Source organism: Diorhabda sublineata, chromosome 7 (assembly GCF_026230105.1).
Source record: "Diorhabda sublineata isolate icDioSubl1.1 chromosome 7, icDioSubl1.1, whole genome shotgun sequence".
Lineage (NCBI taxonomy): Eukaryota > Metazoa > Arthropoda > Insecta > Coleoptera > Chrysomelidae > Diorhabda > Diorhabda sublineata.
The window spans coordinates 16,125,236-16,138,510 of record NC_079480.1 but is presented as its reverse complement, the minus strand read 5'-3'; the positions used below and the strand labels follow the sequence as shown (position 1 = coordinate 16,138,510).

The 13,275-nt window shown below is 30.6% G+C and overlaps 1 pseudogene; it reads right to left on the bottom strand.

Annotated features, from left to right (window-relative positions):
- Nucleotides 1-8,187: 8,187 nt before the first annotated feature.
- LOC130446914 (uncharacterized) lies at nucleotides 8,188-13,071 on the bottom strand (annotated as a pseudogene).
- Between the last annotated feature and the right edge of the window lie 204 nt (nucleotides 13,072-13,275).

Sequence of the window (13,275 nt, the reverse complement as noted above, 5' to 3'; positions counted from 1 at the left end):
TTACATCTACTTATGACAAGATAGAAACACTTTAAATTGGCTAAGGATTCTCAGAGGAAAGTTTCGATATAGTTTTGATTTTCTCACCATCAATGTTTTTTTAATCACTGCACATGAATTTTTGGACAAAAATACTAGTTTTCGACAAGCTAATTTGGCAAAATTTCCTCATCCCTATCGTTTTATTATGAGATTAACCGTTTCGCCACTATAGCTCACTCAAAAAAGGCCATATTTCTATATCTAGTGAAATTAACATTTTTCGTGAAAATCGGCCTTGCTGTAATAATAAACTGTTGAAACAATATTATACAATTTAAATGATATGAAAGCTTGAAGTGAGATTTACTAGTCCAATTTAAAAATATGTAACTGGATCTTGTCCTGAAAAGAAGAAAATATGTAGGTATTAGATATATATTTCATAAAATAAATTTACACAGCTTAATTAGAATTACATAATGTAGTTGTTGTGCCGTGCCATTTCACCAATAATTGAATTCTGTTTTGAGAAGTCATTGTATAGGTCCAGCAATTGTTGGAAAAAAGCGGAAGATTAATGTAATTCTGGATTGACTGGAGGTTTTAGAAACTATGTATTGAAAACAGCTACAAACAAATATTTCCAAATAGTAAATTTGAATATATTGGGTGGTTCATCAACATGGGTTTACAGCTTAACACTAGGAAAATATAAAGATTATTTAACGCTGACAATGTTTTTTGATTTAAGACATGTTTGTTTAGAATATATTTATATTACAAATAATTGAGGCACAGTTTTTCATCTAATCTGCCAAGCTGTTTTATTTAGAGAAAATATAAACTGGAACCAAACCCATTTGTCACTTGGAATAGTAGCTGAAGTGTCGTCAGCCTTGCGTTTGAAAAATAATACAATTAAATTTTATATTTTCTAATTATTTTGCTTTTACGTACATACGTAACAATTTGTGCTGGATCAGAAAAATTGGAGGTATCATTGCACAACCGAGGTTTATAGATATTATATTTGTACAACCGTGGTTTATAGATATTATATTTGTACTGAACATAATTATCATTTCTAATAAGCATAATGCCTTCTGGAAAGGAATTACAAGTAAGAGATGTATATTTTGCAAGTATATTGTCAAAGTCGTGACATTCCGATTTCACTAGTGATATTATCAAAAACGGTGATAATAAAATTAAATTCAATATAGAGATAAACCTGTTTTAAAAGATGAGCAATATCTTTCAAATGAAATTAATAGAATCAAAAAAATATGGATCTCATAATAATAACTTAAATTTCACAAACAAACGCAAGCAAAACAATAGCTTCATTTTATACAAAATAATTATCTGAAAACTAAACTTGTATCAATTTAATAAAACAAAAAACACTCCATGATCGATATTGACGAAATTGAAATAAAACTGAAAGTGTGCTTAAGTATATAATTCTGTATCTAAATACAGACATATTTCCAATAATTGCATTTCGTTTGATTAAGACTTTAATCCTGACTGTTTACAATTTACATTTCTTATAAATTAATTATTATAAATTTCTTTAATTTCTGGCATGTGGTATCTTGAATCGACTTTCAATAACAAAGTAATACACAGACATTGGCACGTTTATTGGCCGGCTATATCTCCAGACTTAACCCCTCTGGATTATTTCTTATGGGGCTACTTAAAACATAGGGTTTACCAGCAAAGACCTTTACAAAATATGTATCATTTGGAAAGTACAATTACAGAGGATGTCAGGAAATTACTGCAGATATAATGAAGCATAATATATTAAGAGAATTTAATAGACGAGCCACTAAATGTTTAGAAAGAGAAGGTGGATATGTTGAGGCTTTGGTCAATTGAAACAAAAATAAATTGTGTGTTTCAGCTCCGACGCACGACTGGAGTTTACTCCTTAAGTTCGATAGTCTAACCAGACGCAAAAAGAGTTTATTTAACTTAAAAAAAATTGATACTGTATAAAAGGGTAAATTTGTTAATTAATGAAAATAATATACATATATAAATATATATTTATTCAATTTATTCATTTCATGTACATTTATTATAACTAATCGACGAAATATTTTACATTAAACTTTTTACAATAGTCAATAATCTAGATAATTCATATTGGGTTGATTATCTAATTTTATGTGTTGTATCATCTACACCTCTTTCTGTCATAGTTATTTGAAAATACTTTCAGTTCACTTTAGTGGAACACAATGATAAAAATTAAAACTTCACAATAACAATATTAATTGTTGATATTTATAATAAAATATAGGGTGCGCACCAAAAACGTAACGAGGTCATTCATCGATAGATTTTACTCCTCACATTTTTCTCATACCGGGCCCCTTATATATGCAAATCGATTCTCAAGGAGTAAACTCCAAAAATAAATTATTTTACTTCCATTTTTTTTATTATCTTTCGTTCAAATATTGAACGTATTGTTATGAATGTTATTTACTACTTATTAATTAACTTGTTTATCTTTTCATTTGCAAAATAAAATATTATGATATTATGTATGCATTAACTATTCAATTGCAATGTACATTGTTGCATAACCTAATAATGAACCGAAAGGTTATCTTGTCTTTCAATAAAATAGCTAATTAGAAGATTTAGTAACTATGCATGTATTGTATTTATACCAAAAAATATTTTTTCATGGCAGAAGGGTAATATTGGATATGTGTCAATAGTTTTAAATAGTGATCAACTTTTTTTTAATAACAATTCTCGATTTTGTAAAAAATAAAAGTACCTTACTCTTGGGTGAAAATCATGTTTTTTGACGAACCTCGTATATGACTGATAAAAGTTGTCATTTGATGTTTGCATTTAACTTTTAGGCTTTGAAAAACTTTTTTTCTTGAAACTAAAAATAAAAAAGTTTCCCATATGGTTCCGATTTAATTAGACACGTTGTATATACATATATATATATATATATATATATAATTTTTTAGAAGAAAAATGGATGAAAATTGACGTTTCTACTTATTTCAGTCCTTTTCAAAATATATTTACAAATGTTATAAGTTCTTAATTTTATGAATTCCATATTATTATAAATTTGCCTTATATTATTATAATTGTGTAATTTTTAACTTCAAAGGTGGTATCATTTAAACAGTCAAGTATGTATAAACATGATTTAAAATTGTTCCAAATTTAGTTTACTTTGTAACAAATCAATTTTTAAACACGCAGAATCTTTTAACTCAGAAAAATCATCATCAAATCTACCACTCGGAACAATATTTGATATTTTAGGACCCAAAACCAATATTACCTTAAAAATTACCTTGAACCGATCTCGATCATAAACTTAATTTAACAAATATTTTTAAATAAAACACAATTTTTACTGAATCGCTAATAACGAGTATACGGTTGATGCGAATTTTGTAATAAAAAAAAAATTAAACAAGAAATATTTGCTTCTTCGTGACAATGTCCGTTGTCGATTACTGAATTTACTGTGATGATCTGTAGTCGGTCCACCTGATCACGAAGTATTCTGGTAGATTCGTTTCTTGTAGGTCTACTTTTTCGTGTATAGTTAATGGATGATTTTTGTTCGCAGTCTTCCGTAGATCCAGGTTCCAATCCTTAAAGGGACCGGTTCATGGTGACGTGGATCCTTTGATTTTACATGATGATCTGGAAAATGCTCCATCGCTTTAGTCACGCCAGACTGTTGTTAGGTGGATTGGAGCTTTTTTGCTAGGATGGAGTATCTTATCGCTGCTTTTCGGGAGGTGTTTAGTTGAGTCTTGGTAACGGTTTTTGGCTTTAATATTATCAGCGCTGGCAATAGTATTTTTGAAGTAGTTATTTTCTTTTAGGGGAGTTTCTCTCTAAACTAACTCTAACACTCTAAAGTTAATTTGGCACATTTGGCACATATTGCTGAACTGCTGTTGGGACTTTCATATTCTCCTGATCTATAGTTTCGTCGTCATTTGATACATCCTATGTCTGTGAAGCATGTCAACGGTTTATTTTAATACTCATGGCAACTATAGCACCTCATTGGTCAGCTTCTTTTTTTTTGGGACTCATGTTTCACCTTGGCTCTGAGGATTAATTCGAAGCTATTAATTTTTAGGGCATCTTTTTGTTGAAGTCGATCATGTAAATAGGAAGCCCCATTTTTCTCCATATCTCGAATGAACCTGGGCGATACTTTTGACCTGGATGCCTGAATTTTCTTTCGTGCCTCTTATTAAATCATCTGGTACGACTTTCTTAGTGAAGGTCTTCATTGTCTTCTCCTCTGGATGTACTTTTTAAGGTATTTGGTGAATTCTACGGTGTTCACAAATTCCAACAGCTTGGTTGCTGAGACTCATCCATATTGGCAGCTTGCTATTTATTCACGGGAACCAAGTGATAAACTTTATTATTGAAACTGGCTTCGCCTCAGTTTTGTGTGAGTTTGTGTTGAGAAATACAGTTTTTATGCGTTTATAAATACAACCACAGAAACTGTTTATAAAGGTTCACTATAGTTTCGCAGACAGGTCTATTCAACTCGAATATTAACCGTTTATACATGTTTGCCTTATACCTTTTTCTGTTTCCTTTTATATCTACTCTCAGCGTTGAGAGTTTTTTAGATAATTTTTTATAGTATTCGTGACTGTTTTGGAGGATGCCTCCAGTGGTCGCGGTATTCCACCGCTTCTAGCTTGTTTCAGCCGATTTATTTATATAGTAGATTGAGGAATCAAACTAATATTAATAAGGGATCATATAATGTGGATAACAAATGAAACATACGATACTAAAATAATTTTTGGTAATTTTTAATTTTATATAATAATTGTCAATTGAATCCGATTCGTTAGTTAATTAGAACAGTTTAGTAATCATTACTAATTTTAAAAATTATCAAGCTGCATGAAAATTAATAAATTTTCCGGATGAACCACGATGATGATGAGTAATACTCGTGGTTTCCAGTTTTTACTTCGTTACTATCAACCGCTCATCTAAATTTTTATGTGATTCGCAATTTTGTCTAGATCATTAGATATTATAATTTAGATTTTTAGTTAAGTTGTATATATACAGCGTGTCCATAATACTTGATGATAGATAACTATTGGTTCCATGAAAAAACTTGGGTAAAAAGTTTCGCTAGCACTACATTAAAATTCAACCAGAGTACTAAGTGAACGTCGGGAGAAATTATGGAAATAATAATTAGGAGAATAAAAAAACTCGATACCTTCGAATATTAAAAATTCAATCTAAAAATATTTCCATAGATATTGATTCTGAATATATGTTTGATTATAAATATTGACAAAACCAAATTTTGATAATTTGATAAAATCAAAATGACATCAGTTCCCTAGGTCCGTGCCACGATAAATATTGAATCACTTATATTTAAAAAAGCAAGGCAGCAGCTGTTGAGCTTAATTAAAAACATTTAGTCCGGGCTACCTCCGAATTACATGATCCTTCATCGATTTTAATGAAATTTTGACAGTATGAAAGGAATGCCTCAAAAAGGAAAATCTACCTTATGCCGATATGTGCTTTCCCTCTGGGGATGAGTTCCACCCCAACTAGGAGTGAAAATAACCGCGGAAATCGATAGAGGACCAAATTTTAAACAAAAATTGTTTTGTTTTTTTGAAAAATCAATAGTTTTTGAGTTATGCGCGATTGTAAATTCAATTTTTTCTTGAAAAAAACCATGTTTTCAATCGATTTTTCATGAATAACTCAGAAACTTTTGTTTTTATCAGAAAAAGTGGGAAAAGCAAAAATGAAGCTTATAAAAAACAAAGAGATTGGTGCTTTTTAATTGGTTGTAGGCCTAATACAAACCGAGTTATGATTTATTGAAGGTTGAATACATTATTCGAACAACAATTTTTTAAAATTCAACGTCGAACAACGGAAAAACGGTCAATTTTTCGAGAAAATTACATAAAATATTTTTTCAAAAAGCTTTGGAATGAGGATTAGTAGAACTCTCTAGCATGAAAACAAAGAAAGTTATGGCCGAAATAAAATCGATTTATATTTTTTTGTAGAAACAAAAATCAATTTCACCGTCAGCAATAGTACCGAAATGGTAATAGAAAGATAACTAACTCACTGTCGGTTTACTTCATTTACATACTAACAATTATTTTTGGGAGTTTGAACGTTTCGAAAAAAATTATGTTTAAAGTCGAAAAATTATTTTAGAGATTTTCAAAAATTTCTCCTTCTTTCCAAAATTTCTGAAAATAACTTTAAACCCTTTAAACGTTGCCCTTTTAAAAATAGAGAGCTAAAAAAATTTATAAGCACTACGTTTTGAGCAACTTAATATTTTTTTCGAAATAGGGGTTGAAAATTATGAATACAAAATATTCAAATCAATACAGTTAAGGAAAGGTCCATTCAAATGAATAAGTCATCAAATATATATATAAATTTCTTCAATTTCTTATTTCTCAGACCTATTGATATATTAATACATCTAAATGTTCCTGGGTTTCAAAATTAGTTTTTTTTTTGTAGTTTTTAAAAGAAAGATAAATTTTTACGTTTCGACTTTTCTTTAAGTCTTTATCTAAATATGATATTGACACTGACAATTTGCTTATTTATATTGATCTATATTGGAACTTTGTTCCAATAAGAAAAATTAATTTTTCCTTGGTTTCCACATTTCAAATATATTAAATTTATTAGAATTTACAAAATAGAGCTACAAATTTTTTCTTAAATTATATAAATCTTTTATCATTTATAGCTTTTTCATTCTTATGAATGTGAACCAGTTCTAAAAATTCTCTTTTTCGTGTATTAGATTCCGTTTCAAGAATTTTTTAATGTTTATAATTGAATTTATGTTTTTTTGATATTTCATGGTCATCAATACGATAAAAAAAATAGAAATGCATTTATATGGGTTGAACATTAGGGATGTTAAATTTTTTTGTTGCACACAAACCAAATGAGTCAAATCATAATTCATTTAGCACATAGTCATTAAATAATTTATATTTAATTTTATATTAAGATCCATTATAAAGAGGGTGCTTTATAAGGGATGAATTATATCAAACAAGGTTGAAAATTATGAATACTGTATTGAAGTATTGAATAATTTTTATTCAACCCTTACAAGTATTTTTCTACTCATTAAATGCTTATACTTATAATTTTACTGAGATTTTGCAATAAGGGGTAGTTTTCACGCCTAAGAGTAATTTGCACATATCGGTATAGGATAGATTTTGAAGATAAAGGTAAGACAAGCTTAATTCCAAATTTTCATGTAAATCGATGAAGGTTTTTGGAAATCGGAGGTAATACCTTTTTTTTACCTTGGTAGTCTATACTAAATCTGAATAAAAAAATTTGATCATCCTTTTTCGACAAACTCACATCTTACGGTTTCTTTTTCACTCTCCATACCATACGGCAGCTTTGAGTATGCATTTTTAAAAGAATTTCGACATATACTAAGAATATGACACGAGTACACTTAAGTTTTGTCTGAATTATGACTCATTTGAATTCAGTTTTAGCATGTTTATAAAAAAAAAGTTTTTTACATGAGACACTCTGTATATATAAGACTAGTTACTAATGCGTTCAAAATAAGGATAAAATTGGTTTTAAGCAAATATTGAATTAATTTACCATTTTTTGTATGGCACGCAAAGTTATTATTAAGAATGTGAATTATTTTATATTTATATTCAATAAAATATGTCAACAAACTGTGTTTTTTTTTTCATAATTTGCCAAATCACACACGCTACGAAGAACGTCTAGACGAACAACATAATTTTAGATATACAACATGTGATGGAATATTGTCTTATGAATTTTTAGTAGTTTTTAACTCGTTTATTTAATATGTTACAGACCGTTTATGAAAAGTAGACCATATATAAAAGGACTAGTCCGTATAGAAAAAGACTGAAGATATTAGTCTATATGTGTAAAAAGCTTGCCTTTTAATGAACTGTCCAGTCCGTTTATAAAAGGTCTAGTCTATTTATATACGGCCCAGCTGCACCTACACCATATGTATATTTCTAAGATATTTAAACACAACTTTTTTATTTATTTATTATAGAAATGAGTTATACATAAAAATACGAACGTAAAGAATACAAATTAGGACATTTCATTTTTTTATTTGTTTGTACAACTTAAGCTATTATCGCATTTAGAATTACAAAATACATTACCTTTTCGACAAGCACATTTCTTTGATTGACATTTAGCCTTACAATTTCATTTTTTAAAACCTTGCCCGTGTCTTGTCGATTGAGCTGTAGCCACCGATCTAAGAGGGATTTCTCTGACTTTAGAAACTTCTTCAATTTTCAAAATGTTAGTAGGGCATGTACTAAATTCTGAACGGCTATAGTATTTAGAAATCACTCCTTGTTTTGTTCCCAAGCGGTAAAACCCATCTTCTGTGGCTTCCAGTACTACAGCTAAAACTGACCTAGCATCTCCTCTGCCTCGATCGACGTCTGGAACGGGAATTCTTACAGTTGATCCGATTTTCGGTTTTAGATGGGTGCTATCTGTTATTACTTTCATTCGTTTTGCCTGTAGCTGTAATCCATCCAGCTTTTCTTGCCATTTCTATGTTTCTGTTTCTTGTACAAAAAATGCAAATATTTTCTGAACATGGGATTGAAACAAGTACTGCATATCGGACATGAAATTTCTTGACCATCATCATGATTTTCCGCTAATACTCTTTCCAGCTGCTCTTCTATGACCTCTTCTGTTTCTGTAACAATTTCTATCTCCGATTGATGCGATTGCTCGATTTCTGCATTGCCAGCAATGTCAGCATGAATGGAATTAATCACATTTTCCAAGTCTTCTTCAGTTGTTACGTCATTGAAATATCACAAATCGGGTTATTTTCAGATAAAATACTTCGTAAACAACAGCAATAAAGCGGTAAACTGTCCACGTCCTTGGAAACACGAGCATATCGAGCATACGGCCTGAATCACAATAGTCCGTATATAAACGGTCCATGAAATACCACATTTTTTACATATGGTCTGCCCAATTTAGACCGTATGTATACGACCTAGGCCATATACATACAGTCTGATTTTATATATGGTCTGTAACATATATAACAACGAAATCCTCAAGTCAATTTTTGCTCACTTCAAAACGACGAATTTATTTGAAATTCCGCACATCTATTGAGGATCGTTGACGATACAATAATTTCATACAACTTGTACTATTTTTAGCAATTTTCCAATATCCAATTTCTGGTAGTGCTTTGTACCAACAACCAAGGGAGGTAGTCAGACATGCGTATTGCTCAATTTTATAACAGAAGATAAATGCAGTATATCCTGAAAGGAAGCTTATCAACCACTTATCGTAATAAAGGAAGGTGTCATACGCGCAATTTACTCATTTCTTGGATCTATCATATTTCTTACAGTACCGCTGTGTTCTCATAATGTTTTCAACTCGTCCTTAATCAATTTCTTGTTATTAACATCTTTTCAGCACTACAGGTATTTTAATCAATTTTTATCAACTTCATTTTTTATTTTTCCCGCTTCATTTAAGTTTTTATTATTATTTTTTATCACAATTATTTTCATTCTTTTTTATTACTGTATTTGTTTTATTATACTATTATATGTAATCTTGTGATTATCCTTTACTTATTTTCTTCGGAAAATGTGGTTGGATGAAGAATATTTTAAAAGCATTTACAAGAATCGACAAATTTCAAAACTAAATGTCAAATTATTGAAAGAAGAACTGTAAGATATCTCATAATCTTCATGGCTTTTCAATAAGAATCACAATTATCTAGTAGTGAATTAACTAGAAATCCTAAAAATACTTCAAATATAATTCGGTTCTCGTTTTATATTGATTACTACAACTTAATAGCAAGTAAACGTTTAAGTATAATTTGAACAACCGAATATCTATAGTTATTGTTAATTATTATATCTGTTATTATAATATTTTCTTTGATTCAGATATTTTTTTTGGGTTAGAAAGTTACCAAAACGAATTGTTATCTATATTTATTGTTTTGAAAAAACTATGTTCTTTCAAGTGGGGCGACATGTTTTGACATCATAATTTCTCATTTAAAATTATTTAAATTTAAAAACATTGCACAAATGTAACCCAGACAATCTCTTGCGTGTAAATTAACTCACTCCCGATGCGAACCATTGAGATCTATTAGTCATTTAGTTGAAGGATACAAAAGCGTTCCTTATTTTTGCCCTCCGTTAACGTATCCTCTCGGATTACCAAATTTTTGTCTTATATCAATGTGACTGTGTAGAATCATGAATTCAGCTACTTAAATTCAAGGTTTATTCATCAAGATTTATGGTAAACGATTCTAATAGGGATCCACATCTATGTGTCTCTGTACACTTGAGTTCCATTAAGGTATGAAATTACGCACTTTATTTTTTATCAATGTGATTCTAACGACCATACTTATAGATAATTACAACATTTTATACAATACGATTTTTCAGTATTTAAGAGCGATCTGTGAACAATTGATGTCTTAATACTTTGGCGTTCGTTCGAGTATGGTCATCGGATTATTGAAACCACGATTACCTACTTATTTAATTATTTAATAAATAGTTTATTTCAAAGTAATTTTGATTTGATTTAATATAATGAATATGGTCAACCATCATTGGTTAGCCCGAAGATATATTACACTTATTGCCGTATATCATATTCATCTCCAAGGTGGCTATTGCTATTCTCTCTGAACTATTTTCTCCTTATTGTTTTTTGCTTTGGTGGCTCTACAATCGTCTCTTCTTTATAATCCATAGTCAGTTCTACTCCATATTTTTATCTGTGCATCACCGGTTTTTTATTATTTGTTTCATTTTTGCTATTTATCATTAAACCATTTCTTCATGTATATAGATTTAAATAGGATTCATTTCTAAGCTCTCCTTTTTTAAATGGTGTTAAACATATTTTCAATCCTATTTTTGTTGTTTGTAAGTGCTAGCTTTCTAATTGTTGAGATCATTACTTGTTATTGCCTGCTGTATCTATTGGTAATCTACTTGGTATTTTGAATACTCAATTATGTTTGCCTAATGCCGTATAATTAAATTTTAACCCTCATGTTTCCTACTTTTATTGTCTCATTTTTTATCTCTATACCGTGTAACATGCCATTCGGCTTATTTTTCTTCAAACATTTTGAATATTCCTTCGTTCACGTTTTGTGGCACAGAAGTAACTTCTGATTTATTTATTCTAATATTGAAGACGATTCAGACGCTGCCAGTGATTTAGTAGACTAATTTAGTCGATTGTGTTTACAGTCCACACAAGTCAAGTTAATTAATAGACTTTGCTCAATCAAGTCAAGTCGAAGCAATCGTTTACACGGGCCAGTATTTAGTTGAAATCGATTAGCAGAAAATCGAATATTGGTAGTGGGTTTTCAAAAATTTGTAGGGATTATTTTAAAATGAACCGAAAATGGCAAGCTACAAACCAAGATCATCTTCGATCAATATTCAAACTTCTTACTATCGAAACTAACATATGTTTGGAAATAATACAAAAGCCTAAAACTTATATGGGTAAGAAAATGGATTGGTAGAAGAAATGAGCTCAGAGTTTCCAGTTGCCTATTAAAAGTACTGGTTTTAGAAGATTCAAGAGAATATTTCCATGCCCTCGGGATGTCCGAGGAGTCATTTAATGTTTTGTTGTGATGATACTATCATGAGAGATGCTATTCCAGCCTCCACAAAATTGCAGGCAGTATTATATTTTCTATCTACTGGCAGCAGTTTGCGAAGCCTACAGCATTTCTAGAGAATCTCAAAAGCAAGTTTATCAGAAATGATTCCAGAAATATTGATTGATGCAATTTATGAGAAATTGAAGGAATATGTTCAGGTATGTAGTTTTTATTTAAAATATTCAACATGAATTTTTATTCATGATACATTTCATAACCTGTAAATGTAGTACGTACTGCTTGACCTAAAATATCGTCGCCACTTGCTGATTATTCTCTTGAGGTTTTTGCTTCGAGCTCTGTTGAACTGTAGTCATTTTAATAATGCACATTAGCAAACCTACCTGGCAACGGAAGTGGGTTCGAATCTAGTGTTACATTACTTGAATTGATAAAACAAGCCGATGTTGATCTTATTATAGGTGCTGTAGGAAAATATTGTTGGTTTTGTAGATGCTGCCGCCGCAATCTGGATAAATATGTTTGTATAGTGGACCCCCGGTAATCCGGCCCCTGTCTTATCCGGCACCCCCTCTGATCTGACATGGTCTATTACATGTACTATGTATTGAATATTTTTTTGACAATCTTCGCTAATGCATGAGTGAAAAAGTTATAACTTGTACGCACCATCACCATTGTGCTCGACGCGTAGGGTATTGTTTTGATTCTGATTGCTTAGTTTGAATTTGACTACATATGAAGATAGCGGTGCAGTCTAGCGTGTGTTCATTGTTTACTATTTATTCATTGTGTATTACGTATTCGTACCTAGTAATGTCGTCACAAGCTCAGAAGCGAAAGCACAAACACTAACAATTAAAGACAAATTTGATATTTTAGACCTCCTTAATCGTAACGAATCTTTTAAAAGTTTAGTAAGTGAATAAGGCGTAGGTCGATCTACAATTTATGAAATTAAAAAACAAACGAGAGATCAAACAATTTGTGTCAACTACTGACTGTGGGCCAGGCAAGAGACAAACACTCAAGAACGCTGAACATCCAGAAGTGGAAGAACATGTGGTTTCTTCAGGCCCATGTTGACTATGAAAGGTAAATATTTTATAAGGAAATAATAAAGTGGCTAGCAAAGGATAGCTAGAACGGTTCAAAAGTTGCCATGGCATACGTTTAATGACTATTACAGGAGAGAAACTCTCTAATGATGCCACCTGCATAGAGCCATTTAAAATCCGTAGCAGGACGAAAAGTAAGTGAAGAACCATACTACCGTGTGCTAACGCTGCGGGTACACACATGCTAAAGATAGTGGTCGTTGGAAAATCGAATAAACCACGTGCATTCAAAAACATTGATTTGCCTGTACACTATTACGGACAAAAAAGTGTGTGGATAACAAAAGATCTTTTCAAAAAGTGGTTTGATGAATGATTCGTACCAGAAGTTAGAAAATGGTTGAAAGATCATAATTTGCCTCAAAAAGCGTTGTTGCTTCTTGATAA